The sequence below is a fragment of the Callospermophilus lateralis genome, unplaced genomic scaffold, assembly GCF_048772815.1.
Source record: "Callospermophilus lateralis isolate mCalLat2 unplaced genomic scaffold, mCalLat2.hap1 Scaffold_83, whole genome shotgun sequence".
Classification (NCBI taxonomy): domain Eukaryota; kingdom Metazoa; phylum Chordata; class Mammalia; order Rodentia; family Sciuridae; genus Callospermophilus; species Callospermophilus lateralis.
The window spans coordinates 6,846,998-6,860,665 of record NW_027516368.1 but is presented as its reverse complement, the minus strand read 5'-3'; the positions used below and the strand labels follow the sequence as shown (position 1 = coordinate 6,860,665).

At 38.9% G+C, this 13,668-nt stretch overlaps 1 pseudogene; it reads left to right on the top strand.

Annotated features, from left to right (window-relative positions):
* Positions 1–11,569: 11,569 nt before the first annotated feature.
* On the top strand, positions 11,570–11,890 carry LOC143387636 (guanine nucleotide-binding protein G(I)/G(S)/G(O) subunit gamma-10 pseudogene; annotated as a pseudogene).
* Positions 11,891–13,668: the final 1,778 nt, after the last annotated feature.

The following is a 13,668-nucleotide window of genomic DNA, read 5'->3' as shown; positions in this document are numbered from 1 at the left end:
AATTTTCCTTCTACAATCACCTTCAGATTGCCACATACATGCCCTTCCTCTCAATCTTCCACCCAAATTACTCAAGAACATAAGAGTAAGCAAAGAAAATGGTGCTAGGAAATAGCAAAATTCTGAAACTTTGAGAAATTTCTGGTTCGTCTGAAATAAATGGGATTAGTGATGGAAAATTTGATTAGGGCTGATTGGCTGATGATTCATCATGAGCAAGAGAGCCTCCTTGAGAAGAAGAACAGTTGGAAGCAAGAATGAGTCAAAGATGCAATTAGCAAGGGGCACTCAGAAAACTTCCATAAATGACCCAGGGCCTGGTCCACCTCTCAGCTCCATGCAGGGTGCATACTGCCCAGCAAAGGGGACATTTACATTCACAGTCCCTCATGTGGTCAAGAGGGCCTAGAGCGTGTAGGTACTCCAGGTGCCCTGCATGTGCCACATCAAAAAGAAAGGAGAACAGTAACTGATACTAGTCACATCCTATCTCTAGCCACATCCAGAAGGTCACAGAAGCAGAAAGGTGAGTGGAATGTGAATAAAGCAAATTTTGTCACTTCCTGAGCAGCTGGTTGCCCATGGGGCTGCCCTCATGAGGAGGGCTCAGGTCACCAAAAGACCCTGTCTGTAAGCTCCCTCCTCACTCAAGGAGACCTGCCTGCCAGCCTGTCCCCAGGCCACAGAGCCCCAAGGGGAGTTCCCTTCCACCCTCTCCTGCTTCCTCTCCTTACCCAGAGCCAGCCTGTCCCTTCATAGGGAAATCCACGTGTGCCCTGGTACTTTCCATATTTCCATTACCTTTATATTTTCTATATAGATTTTCTCAGTGTTTTCTCTTTCCTTTCCAAACATATATAGGGTTCATTAAATTTCTTTATTCTTTTTTATACTCTTCTTGGAATTATATTACTCCTATTCTACCAGAATTTTACTTAAAGTTTTAACGAAGTTTTATTAAACGCCAAATTTTTTGCAACATCAATAATTGAATAGCACTTCTAACCTCCCTCTTCCCCAAGTCAAGCAGGATGAGATACTTTTATACCCCCTCCTGTTAATGGTCCCTGTGCTCTGAAAGCGTTGTTAAATTAATGGTAAATTTAGTTTCAAGATTATAATTATTATTGTGGGGCTTTTTTTCCAGTCTATAGTTTTTATTTTCTTAATAGGCTTTACATGTTAGAGCAGTGTAGGTTCATAGCAAATGAAGCAAAAAGTACCTAGATTTCCTCTCCACCCCAGGTCCCCACATGCACAGCCTTCCCTGCTAACATCCCCCACCAAAGCAATACATTTATAATAATCCACAGACCTGTACTTACACGTTACTATCACTCAAAGTTTACCCTAGGGTTCTCTCTTAGTGTAGTATATTCTGTGTGTCTTGACTTGTGCCATTAGAGTATCTTTTAGAATAGCTCCACCACCCTAAAATCCTCTATTTCCACATACTCATTCCTCCCCCTCTCTAAATTCTGACAGCCGCTGGTATTTTTCTCTCTCCATAACTTTGTCTTTTGCAAACTGTCATATGGTTGGAATCATGCAGTATGTTGCCTTTCTAAATTGGCTTCATTCACTTAGCAAAATACATTTAAGGTTCCTCCATGTCTTTGTTGTTCTAATTAGTCAAACATGATAGAATAATTCACTTTGACACATCATACATAAATGGAGTATTATCTCTCATTCTTTTGGTTGCACATGATGTAGGATCACACCAGTTGTGTATCCAATATATACATAGGGTGAAAATGACCACTTCATTCTATTATCCTTCCTACCCCCATCCCGCCTCCCTTTACTCCCCTCTACCTAATCCAAAGTAACTCTAGTCCTTCATGTCTTCTTATGACCTAATATCTCATTTCTTTTTTTTTAATTTGTTCTAATTAGTGATACATGACAGTAGAAATTTCTGATGTGCCCTTTTACCTTAATTAGCACAACTTAACTTTTCATTTCAGGTATCAAAGGGTCTTCACCCTTTAGGATCTTAATATCACACATCCAACCAAAGTTCATTCATCACTTCAGTGTTTTGTACAATGGTTAGTCTTTTCCGTTAAAAATTCATAGAACAGCAAGCTAAAGAAAAGTATCTTTCAGGGATCCTGAAAGTGTCCTTGGGGCATACCAGTAATCAAAGCCCAGACACCCAGCCTAACATTCATCTCATTTAACATGATGAAGGGAGCCCCTGCCAGGAGCTGCTGCTGGGCACTGTGCCAGGTCCTAGGACTGTAAAATTCAGGAGGCATGAGCAGTGTCTGGGGGAACTTAAAATGATAGACTCTGTTATTGGAATGAATTTAATTTTTATTTAACATTTATTATCTGTCTCACCTGATACTCTTTTCAAAGAAACCCATTCTATCTGTTAAAAAACTAGTACAGTCACTTATGGAGAGCGTGATGGAACATCAACTCTTGATTGAAGGAGATCTAGGATCTCCCTAGATAGGTTTTCCTCTTATGCAATGGTCAGTGAAGGCTTTGCTTCCACAGTTCTAGCAGATGGATCCCAAAGTCCTTCCTCAAAGAGCAAAGAAGCTATCATGTGCCAGACTGTACCTTCCAGTGCTTCATTTCACTCAAAGGCAGAAAAATATTTTAAACATGTTAATTTGACATTAAAGTTTAGGGCTGGCCATGGTGGTAAATGCCTGTGATCACAGTGGTTCTGAAGGCTGAGGCAGGAGTAACACAAGTTCAACGTCAACCTCAGTAATTTAAGGAGGTCTTAAGCAAATTAGTGACACCCTGTCTCAAAATAAAAAATAAAAAATAGGTGGGCATGTGGCTCAGTGGTAAAGCACCCCTGGTATCAATACTCCTACCAGAGAGAGAGAGAGAGAGAGAGAGAGAGAGAGAGAGGAGTGCTTAGAGCCAAAAGAAATATATATATAATTTAAATAATATATTATTAACCAACATATTGGTTAATTTACTTTTATTTTTATTGTGATATAATATTTGTTCATCTTAATGGGGCACATTATGATAATTTGATACATGTATATAATGTGGGATAAACAAATTAGGATAATAAGTACTTCCATCTCTTCAAACATTATTATTTTTGCATACTGGAAAATTTAAAGGGAGAAACAAGATTGATATTATGTGCAATTGCTCAACTCTGTTTCCATTTATTCAACTTTATTAATGCTTTTAAGAATTTTTATGCTATTATAAATGGTATCTTTTTAAAAATTTTTGAACTTTTTTCATATGTATATGCACACATAAAAAGGATATGTGTGAATGTGTATACATAAAAGATATATATATATATATATGAAAACTTTCTCAGGAAAATTTGTACATATGATAGTAGAGTATATTTTGATATACATATATATTAGCTAAAATTTTATACCACATCTTAATATCTGGTAGAGCTAGCCTTCCTAGACATCTCCTTGATTGTACTTGGCCCTTTGTCCTCACATATAAATTTAGACTCTGCTACTCTGCTTATCATGTTATACACACACATACACACACATACACACACACACCCTCTTGGGATTCCTTTGAATAAATTAGTCAATTTGAAGAATATTTTCTAACCCATGAGCATAATATATTTCTACATTTATTTAGGATTTTTTTTCTATTTTTCAATAAGGATAGAGAATAATGGAACTTTTAGAATGTTTGTGTTATGCTCTTTTTAACTTTTCATTATGCTTTATTGCCTGGAAAATTTTGCACATGAACTTAATCAAATGTTTTGAAATGCAGGGAGAAACAGTAACAGAATGCAGAATCTTAGGTCTTTATAAGGCCACTTCACTTAACACTGTTATTCATTCCATATGTTTCATTTATTTGAACTGTATGTATTCAAGGTGTGCACAATGAGGTTTTGATATATATACATGCATAGAGAAGTGATCAATACAGACAAGTTTACATGCCTATCCCCTTTCCTAGTTACACTGTGGTTATAATAAGAACACTTAAATTCTACTCTCTTAGCAAATATTTGGTACATAACACACTATTATTAATTCCAGTCTTCACTCTGTACATGAGGTGTCTATTCTTGATTCTGTGAATACCTTGACCTACTTCTCTCATTTTCTCCTCCTCATCACTTCTGAAAAACATTGCTCAACTCTGTATCCATTTATTCAACATTATTAATGCTTTTAAACATTTTTTATGCTATTCTAAATGGCATTTAAAAATTTATGAACTTTATTTTTAGAGCAGTTTTAGGTTCACAAGAAAAAGCCATCTCAATTTTATTTTCTAAATCTTCATAAATTATATAAAAAAGGTGTTTTTTAGAGAGAGAGAGAGAAAGAGAATTTTTAATATTTATTTTTCAGTTTTCGATGGACACAACATCTTTATTTTATTTTTATGTGGTGCTGAGGATCAAACCCAGCACCCTGCACATGCTAGGCGAGCGTGCTACCGCTTGAGCCACATCCCCATCCCCCCAAAAATTTTATATGTTGATATTACATATATAATCTTGATAAATTTTTCATTCAATCTAATAAGTTTTCTACAGGTTCTTTTGGATTTCTCATATATAGAATCATGGCATCTGCAAATAATACAAATCTTGTTTCTACCTTTAAAATTCCCAACATGTAAAAATGATAATATTTGAAGAAATGAAAGTGCTTATTATCCTAATTTGTTTATCCCACATTATACACATGTATCAATGTGCTCCATAAAGATGAAGAAATATTATATCACAGTAAAAAACAAAAATAAATTAACCAATAATATTTTTTAATAATATGTTATTTTAATTAATAATATAATTTAAAAATTCTTTTAGTTTTCTTGCTTTACTGTACTAGGACCTTTAGTTCAATGATGAATAAAAATTGTGATAGTCCTTAAATTGTTATTCATTGTAAAAGAAACATTTTCACCATTGAGAATGTCTGTGGCAGGATTTTTGCTTTGATTTACTTTACCATGTTAAGGAATTCTAGCTTTAGATGAATTTTTAAAATCATAAATGATATTAAATTTTACCATTTTTTGTATTTATTAAAATAATCACACATTTCCCCTTAATTTTATAATTTAGAAAATTACATTAGATAATGTTTATAATTTACATTAATTAATGCTCAAGTCAGCTTTGCATTATGGAAGAAATAAACTTGATTCTGATGTACTATCCCTTGGCTGTGCTGCTGAATTTGGCCTGCCCATATATTGTACAGAATTTTTATATTCATAACTATAGAACTATTGGCCAAAAATTTCTTGTCTCCTACTGTCTTTAGTAGGTTCTGGAATCATGATGTTGAAAGCTTTGTAACTTGAGTTTGGAGAACATTCACTTTCTTGCTATTCTTAAGAATCATTTGTGTGAAATTAGTATTATTTTCTCCTGGTCATTGGTAGAACTTACCATTGAAACTATTCCTGAACATTTAAGTTATTTTGACCACTGTTGCATTTATTTGAAGTATGTAATGTTTTTTTAAGAAAATTTTGGCTTTTATGATATTATACTTCCTTTCTGAATACAAATGATTTCATATGAAGCAAATTTTTATTAATAACCAAAAGAGCAGCCACAGGAAGGCCTTAAGTTTGCTAATTGTGGAGTCTGTACCTCTTCTTCTGGAAGGTCACAGGGCTGATGAGATAGATCTGCCCAGAAATAAGAGCAAGTGAGTACCAGAGAAATGGAAGAAACCTTCCTTAGAGAACAAGAAATGCAATTTCTAAGGTTGTAGATTGCATATGTCTCAGTTTACCATCCCAAGAATAAGAAAATTTCAGACCTCACTTACAGAACTCATCTTCTAAAAAGAGCACTGGCCACCACTATGGTAGGGAACCATCTTGTTTAACTGGGCATCACTAGCCTCCTTTGTTCTTCTCTGCATTTATTAGATTTTAAATTGCCTGAGCAACTGATGTTAATATTTCTCTGTGATGGCCATAATTTTCTGAAAATTCAGATGAGTTCCAATTTATAGGCATGAATGTTGATTTATAAAATCGATTAAATACCTCTAAAAAATGAGTCTGCAGAGCCAAGATCTGAATGTAAGGACCCTGGGATTGGAAGGGACTTCAGAAATCCTTTTGTGGCCTGTATGCTAAGAAGGTCAAAGACACACAGCTGGCAAGGGCCAGAGTCCCAGCCCAAACCAAGGACCTGACTCCTCAGCCAGGTTCCATTACCTGGAAAGATTGTCCCAGGCTTCAGTCACTTGATTGATGCTTTCCAAAACTCTTTACAATGTGACAAACTTGCCTTTGTGCAAAGATTGAATAAAGACAGTTTTAAATCTCTTTCTCAGGAAGATAATGGGAACTTTTCCCCGTGTAATAACCCCTGGTTAACAGGCAGAAACTTATATTTCCTCACGTAGTGAGTTCATGTGGAAAGTGGCCTAAAATCAACAAAAATTTGCTTGGTCATAAATGAGTACTTCATGTTCTAAATCTATCTTTATTTTAAAATAAAGCTGGCTTCTGATTCTCTGATGCCTTGAGGTTTCAGAGCATTTTCTCCAATGCTGTTGATTTACTCCCATTCAGCAGACCCTTATTTAGTTCGAATACTGCAGACATTTACGAGACCCTCACTGTGTGTCAAGGGGAGCACACGTATGAGACAGGGATGGCACACATGTGGAGGTCTTCTAGAGTGGGGAACAGGAGAGCAGCATATTGTCTCTGTCACATGGTGACAGGTGACAGCAGTGTGGAGGATGTTTGAGCTGGCCATGGGCAACTGGCGATATCCCATCAGGAGGACAGCCATGGAGCCCAGGGGTGGAGCAGCATGGGACTGGGCACTATAGGGGAAGGATGGGTGCCATGGACAGTGGTCCTCGGTCTGAGGTCTAGAGCCACCATTTACTAGCCATGTGACCTTTGGTTATATGTTTCTTTATTTCTCTCTGCCTTGGTTTCCCCATAAAGTAATAACAGGACACAGTTCGTAAGGTGGTTGTGAAAATTAATAATAGTATAATACTGGGTGCATGGCAAAGCTTACCAGCTGATTCTGCAGAAGACTCTCAGCACCTGGAGAAAGCTGGCCAGTTTGGGATCACAGCTTCCATGATAGGTTAGTTGGACCTTATTATAAAGACAAGGGAGTTTTCTGAGCAAGATGGTGATATTCTCAGAGCTCTGACTCAGAAAAAGACTGTTATATGATGAAAGGAAAGGAGCCTTCCATTAGTCAATGCTTTGCCCTGCATGCTGTGTGTGTGTGTGTGTGTGTGTGTGTGTGTGTGAGAGAGAGAGAGAGAGAGAGAGAGAGAGAGAGAGAGAGAGAGAGAGATATTTTCTCTACAGAATGCCTCTGATGCCAGAAGCCTTGTCTTCCTCAGTTACTGGAATTCAGGGCCTGTTCATTGGATGGATGGATGGATGGATGGATGGATGGATGGATGGAGGCCATGGAATTCTCACAACAGTACACAGATATGGACAGGAAGAAGATAGTAGACTATTTTAAAGATGAGGAAAACTGGACACCAGGAGATTCAGTGACTTCCCCACTGCCCCACAGTGAGAAGCAGCACTGGGACTAGAAAGGGAGACTTTCTACTCTGGGTGCAGAAACCTGTCATGCCAAACTGACAAGTTTAAATATAGTATTCACTACTAACGACTTAAATTAACAACAGAAGACTAAGGTCACGATGGGAAAGTCTAAGACCAATAGAGCCAATAATAATAACAGCATAAATAACAATAAATTAATAAATGGATACAATTCTAATTTAAAAGTTTAAAAGGTTCATGATGCACACTAGATGGCAGCACTGACAATCATTTTAGGAACTCTGCTGGGAGCAGCTGTCACATCCCTTCACTGAGATTCTATCAAGGCCACAACAGGGCTGGATTGCATTACTTAAGCATCAAAATTATTTAATACTTAAATCATGTAGGATTAAAACATCCTAGTAGAAGAATCAAATCTCAAATTGAAGGGTCCTTGTTTCACCAACTTTTCTCCTGTCACAGCAGGCCGGGAAACAGGAAAGGGAAATGTGCTCCCTTGTCCTCTCAGAGGCTGGCTTTGGTGTCTCTCTGTGTCACTGAAGAAGTCCCTCTGGGGAAACCTTGATTTCTAGAAGCCTCTGAGCCAGGGCTTGATTCTTCCCAGTTAAGGTGTGAAAGAGACACTGGCTTCCTCTGGGCCTCTGGATGGGCCGAGTCACCTACTAGCACATCCACTAGGCCCTCCTTCCTGGCCCTCTGACTCCCTGTCACAAGCACACTGGTGGCATGCCACACATGCTAGTGCCAGGTTCCCTCTTTCCAGGACCTCACTGAATAGCTAATGCTTATTGAGGACTCAGTATGTACCAAGTGTTCTGCTCCAAACACCAACCTCTAGCACCAACCTCTAGCACCCACATGCTTCACTTCCAAACTACCCACCAGTGTCCACACTCCTGTTCCAGGCTCCTCGTGGCTCCATATTGACTTCCCAGCCTGGTCTCCTCCCTTCTCATACCAAAAGGGCTTGTTCTGGCTGCACACATGGCTCAGGAATGCATCAAGGTGTCTTTGTCACGTGGTGACAGGGACATGTGTTTTCTCTCCCCAGGCAATGGCATCATGGAACTTTAACATAGAGAAATGGTGGTTGGGATTTAAAAAAGGAACATGAGAGGCTTTCAGAATAGGAACTTGAGGATAGGCAGATATGGCTTCAGATCACACCAAGTGGCAGTGTCCATGCCCAGCAACTCCCTCACTCTGTGTGTTGCTCCCCTGAGCCGCATAGCTCTGTGGCCATCCTGCCCACACAAAGTTCCAGTGACTGGAGCCTTGACTGGCTTGAGGATGATAGAAACAACATATAGACCAGTATAAAAGACAATAATAACATGACTGTTCATTAAGTGTTTTACGTGGATTAACTCCTTTAACTCTTACCACACAGTGGGGCAGATATACCATTATACCCATTTTGCAGATGAAGAAACTGAGGCCAAAGAATTCACTTTCCCATGATCACAAAGACAGACCCTGGTGGTCTCTCATTCTAGAGCCTGAGGTCCTGAACTCACTCCACTGTCCACTCAATTTTCCACTAAATTTCAATGTGAAGTCCATTGACCTTTGCTATAGAAAGTAGCCCCTTCTCCCTCCCTCTCTCTCTCTCTCTCTCTCTCTCTCTCTCTCTCACACACACACACACACACACACACACACAGTCATTCATTGTTGAAGGAGAGCAGCAACAAATACCTCCCAAGGCAGTGACCACAGAAAGGAATCCACAGACAACCTGGAGTTGAATGTTGCCTTTGCCTTTTTGTGTTTTGCTCATGAACAAAATAATTCACTGTGTGTTTCTCTCTCTGTGTGTGTGTGTGTGTGTGTGTGTGTGTGTGTGTCATCCCAAGAGCAGTGTTCATATTTGTCCATATGGAGCTATGACAGACAGCATTATGGTAATTTCTCACAATTGGACTTGAATTTCCTTCATATTCTCTTATGAAAATATCAGCCACACTTGCATGGACCCCACAACACTTTTTATACCCATTTTTGTCAAAGTAAAAATTCAAGGAAGCTCTTGGCCGCAGGACCTTGTTCACCAGTGGGACTCTGAGGATAGGGCTTCTGTCCCACAGTTTTCACCCTCATGCTGCCCAGCACACAGTGGATGCTCAATAAATGTTTGTTCATGTAAAATAAAATGTGAGCCCCCCTAGGGAGGGGAAGGGGTGGGTCACCACTTGATCCCTGTACCCACGGCTCCTCACTGCTCTATGTGGGCTTTGCCAGGGTCTCTGCGTCTGCTCAGTCTCTCTCTGCTATATGCCAAATACAGAGCTTGCCTGGTTAGTGCCAATATCAGATCAGCCCTTTGGACACAAGTCTTTTGTCCCTACTATGTAAAAAGGAGAGACAGGCAGAGTGAGAAAGAGAGGGAAGGAAATTCATGAATGGTGCTGAGAATGAGGGGAGAGGGGACTCACCCTGGGAGTTACAGCTGAGAGAAAATAAAGAGCCTGAATTGAGAGACTCCTGGGCTTTTCTGTGAATTAAACTCTGTGCCTAAGAAGGAAATTGTGGACTAGAAAGGGAAACCATGTGCAATTGGTTTTGTGCTATTCAGTCCTGCCCATGGGCATTCTGTCCACTCATTCTAGTTGGCTGGGTTTTTTGGCCTAACTTGCCTTTGGGTCCACCCTCACTGCCTGGGCTCTGGCTTCTTTGTGGGTACTCAGGGGCCTCATGGCCCTAAGGCAAGAAGAGTGAGGGGCAGTGAGCACAGCCCAGCTCATGGCACCCACAAAGAACTTGGGGAAAGTTCTGAGATCTCAGGCTGGTGTCTCGCAGCACACAGTAAGTAGGTGGCAAGCTTTGGGGTAATTTCACAATGCAAAAATGAGTATTGCCAGGGCCTCCACAATTTACTTTTAAGGATTATGTGTGTCCTTAATACCTGATTAGTCCCCCTGAATTGCATTGGCTTTGCTGAGACAATTCAAGACTAGCTAGTTTTGCACTGCAGAAAGAAGCCCCCATCCCCGCCCCACCCTATCCTTTTCAAAAGAAGTCAATTCCCAGGATTGAGATTCACTTTCTTCGAGGCAACACTATAGCACAAGAAAGGGAAAAAAAGATTATTTTCCAGATAGAACTCAATACTACAAATTCACCTCCTCAATATTTTAAGTCAATTCATTGATGATGGCAATTCATGATCCAGTGAACTCAGCCAGCTGCAGACTAACCAAGATGGGGAAAACTACATTTTAAAAATTTGTTCACAATAAAAACAAATTTTGGAGAGTATGTGAAGGTAAAACATCAGGTTCAATACAGAATTGTCTTTCCTCTTGACTCTAATTTCCCAATATTATAGATCCTGCAGTGTGCTTTGAAAAATATATAGCTTTTGTAAAAATTGATTTTTGTAAGCCACACAAATCTAAAGGAAACCAGGGTGGACTATAGATGATCAACAATAAACTACCTTTAATAAGTTCCTCTTCCTGCTTTTTTGGTGGGAAATACATTTATTGATCATGTCCTACATTTTTATTGAAACCACTTGGCAAAAAACTGCCCTAGATGATTCTCTAAGAGAAGATGCTGCTGCTGCCACTGGAAGACCAAGTGTCAATTGCAAATTCCAGATTACCTGGAGTGCTGCCCATCCAGCCCAGCCAGCCACTAGTTTCTCAGGCTTCAGTTAAAAAAAGAATAAAAGAGGGCCTGGGGGAGAGGAGGCAAGAAAAGAGATTGCCATGTCTTGATACCAGGGTAGAAAGGGAGGATATAGACTTGTCCCTTGGAATCCATAGAGGATTTGTTCCCAGAAAAATCTGTTGAAGCCCAAATTCCTTAGGTAAAATGGTGCAGCATTTGCACTTAAACTACACACAGCCTCCTGTATGCTTTAAAGCATGTCTGGATTAACCATAATACCTAATAAAATACAAATGCTGAGTTGTTCTGCTGTGTTATTTAGGGAATGAGGAAAAAGTCTGTACATGTTCAGTACAGATACAATTTTTTCCTCAAATATTTGCCATCTATTGTGGGCTTAGTCCAAGGACACAGAACTGCAGATATGGAGACAGAGTTGTACAGTGAATGCTCATTCAGAGAAATCTCTGTGAATATCCTTCTAAAATTTACATCACTCCTGGCCCAGTCACCCTCTGAGCCAGCGCCTCTGCCGCCATGTCTTCCGGGGGCCAGCGTGAGCGCCCTGCAGTGCCTGGTGGAGCAGCTCAAGCTGGAGGCCAGCGTGGAGAGGATCAAGGTCTCTCAGGCTGCGGCAGAGCTTCAGCAGTACTGCAGGCAGAATGCCTGTAAGGATGCTCTCCTGGTCAGAGTTCCAGCAGGAAGCAACCCCTTCCGAGAGCCCAGATCCTGCATTTTACTCTGAAGACTTGGAAGAAGTTTGTTGAGAAATGCCTTCGAACACAAAGTTATGAATGACTGACTCCAAGTGAAAACACTTTTCTTTAGCCAGATGACTGAGATATTTCAGACCTTTCCAGTGTCCTGATCTTACTGCCAAAATTCTACAGAAATTAATGATTTTCTACTCAAATAAGGAAACTGAGAGAAGAAATATAATTGTTTTAAGTAATAATGGATTGGTTCTCCTAAAGAAGTGCTTTGTATTAAGATAAATACCTTACCACCAAATATACCAAAATACACCTCTTTAATAAGTGAGTTACAGGTGTTGCTATACCTAGAATATCATGTGTGTTTTATTAACTGGATGTTTACATTTTAGGAATGAAAACACTTTTGTTAATTTAAAAAAATGGAGTATTTGTAATTTGTTGTTCCTAAGATTTTTATACTATATTTGTTCTATCATAAATTTACAATTACTAAATGAAAACAAGAAAGTATAAAATTGTGGAGGAAGAATAGACTTTACTAATCAAATGATGCCTTGATTTTTTCTAAATAAGACGATTGTTTTATTTAACACAAGAGGTGTTGTTTAGAAAGATCCATGTTATGATATATATTAGGTTGTCCCATTTTATGTATGAAGCAGATTTGATCTCTTTTTAAGTTTCTTTACTTTATAGTTGTGGTTGCACTTTTATAAAGATACTACATTATTTCATGCCTTTAAAAAAATGTTTAAAGTAGGACCTACATACAGAACATTGCAAATGATTAAAAACAAAGTAATGTGAAAATATTATGACCTAAAAGAATTCTTCATGTCACAAGTGTTTGACTTTGATGATGTGCCTTTGATTTAATTTGGGATACTTTTAGAAGGATACTTAGTAATTGTCATAATCTTTGAAGATCTTGGAAATAAATTCTCTTTAAATTTTCTATGACAGCAAAAAAATAAAATAAAGAAAATAAAATTAACATCACTAAAATTTTCTTAGAGAAAAATTTTGATATGTCAGAAATGAATTGCTGGACTTTTGAGTTAAAATGATCTTCTGCACAGGAAAATATAGAAGTCCAGATGTTTAAGAAAAATCTCAAAGTCACAAGTGAGGTTGTTAAAATATTGGTGAAAAGATGAGGTTTGGGAAAAGCAAATAGCCTAGTGCACTCCAATATCTGTATATCTGTTGTGGTGAGTATTACTGTGTTCACTAATGTCAGGTTTATTCCTTGCTGAGAGAGTGAGAATGTTTTACTTCCCTGCCCCCTTGAAGTAGGCATGGCCCTATGACTTACTTTACCCAATGATGGGGATCACTTCCACTCCTTGACTCCCCATCCGTCTCTACACCTGTTACATTGTGGTGGTGTCAAAGTGCATGCAGAGGGCAGCTGTCTAGGAAGTTTCCTCAGCCCTTGGTGGACTTGCAGAGCAGGACATGAACATAAGTTCTGATAATCCACTTTGATTCTGAACTTATTTGTTACTGTAGCACAACCTAGAAAATCCTCACTGGTAAATAGACTTTCAAAATCACATGTTCATTCATTTATTCGTCATGTATTTTCTGCACATCTGTTAAATGACTAGCAATATTCCAAGACTGGGGACATGGTTGTGAGCAAAGGCAAACCTCCCTAACCTCATGAACTTAGCATTGTGTGTTTTCCTCACCTAACTTGACACCACATTAAATCATCTTTTGTATTTTCCTTCCAGTCCTATCTCATACTTGATGATGGATGCATGTTCTGGCTGAATGACTTGCTGAAACTGTTTCACAAATT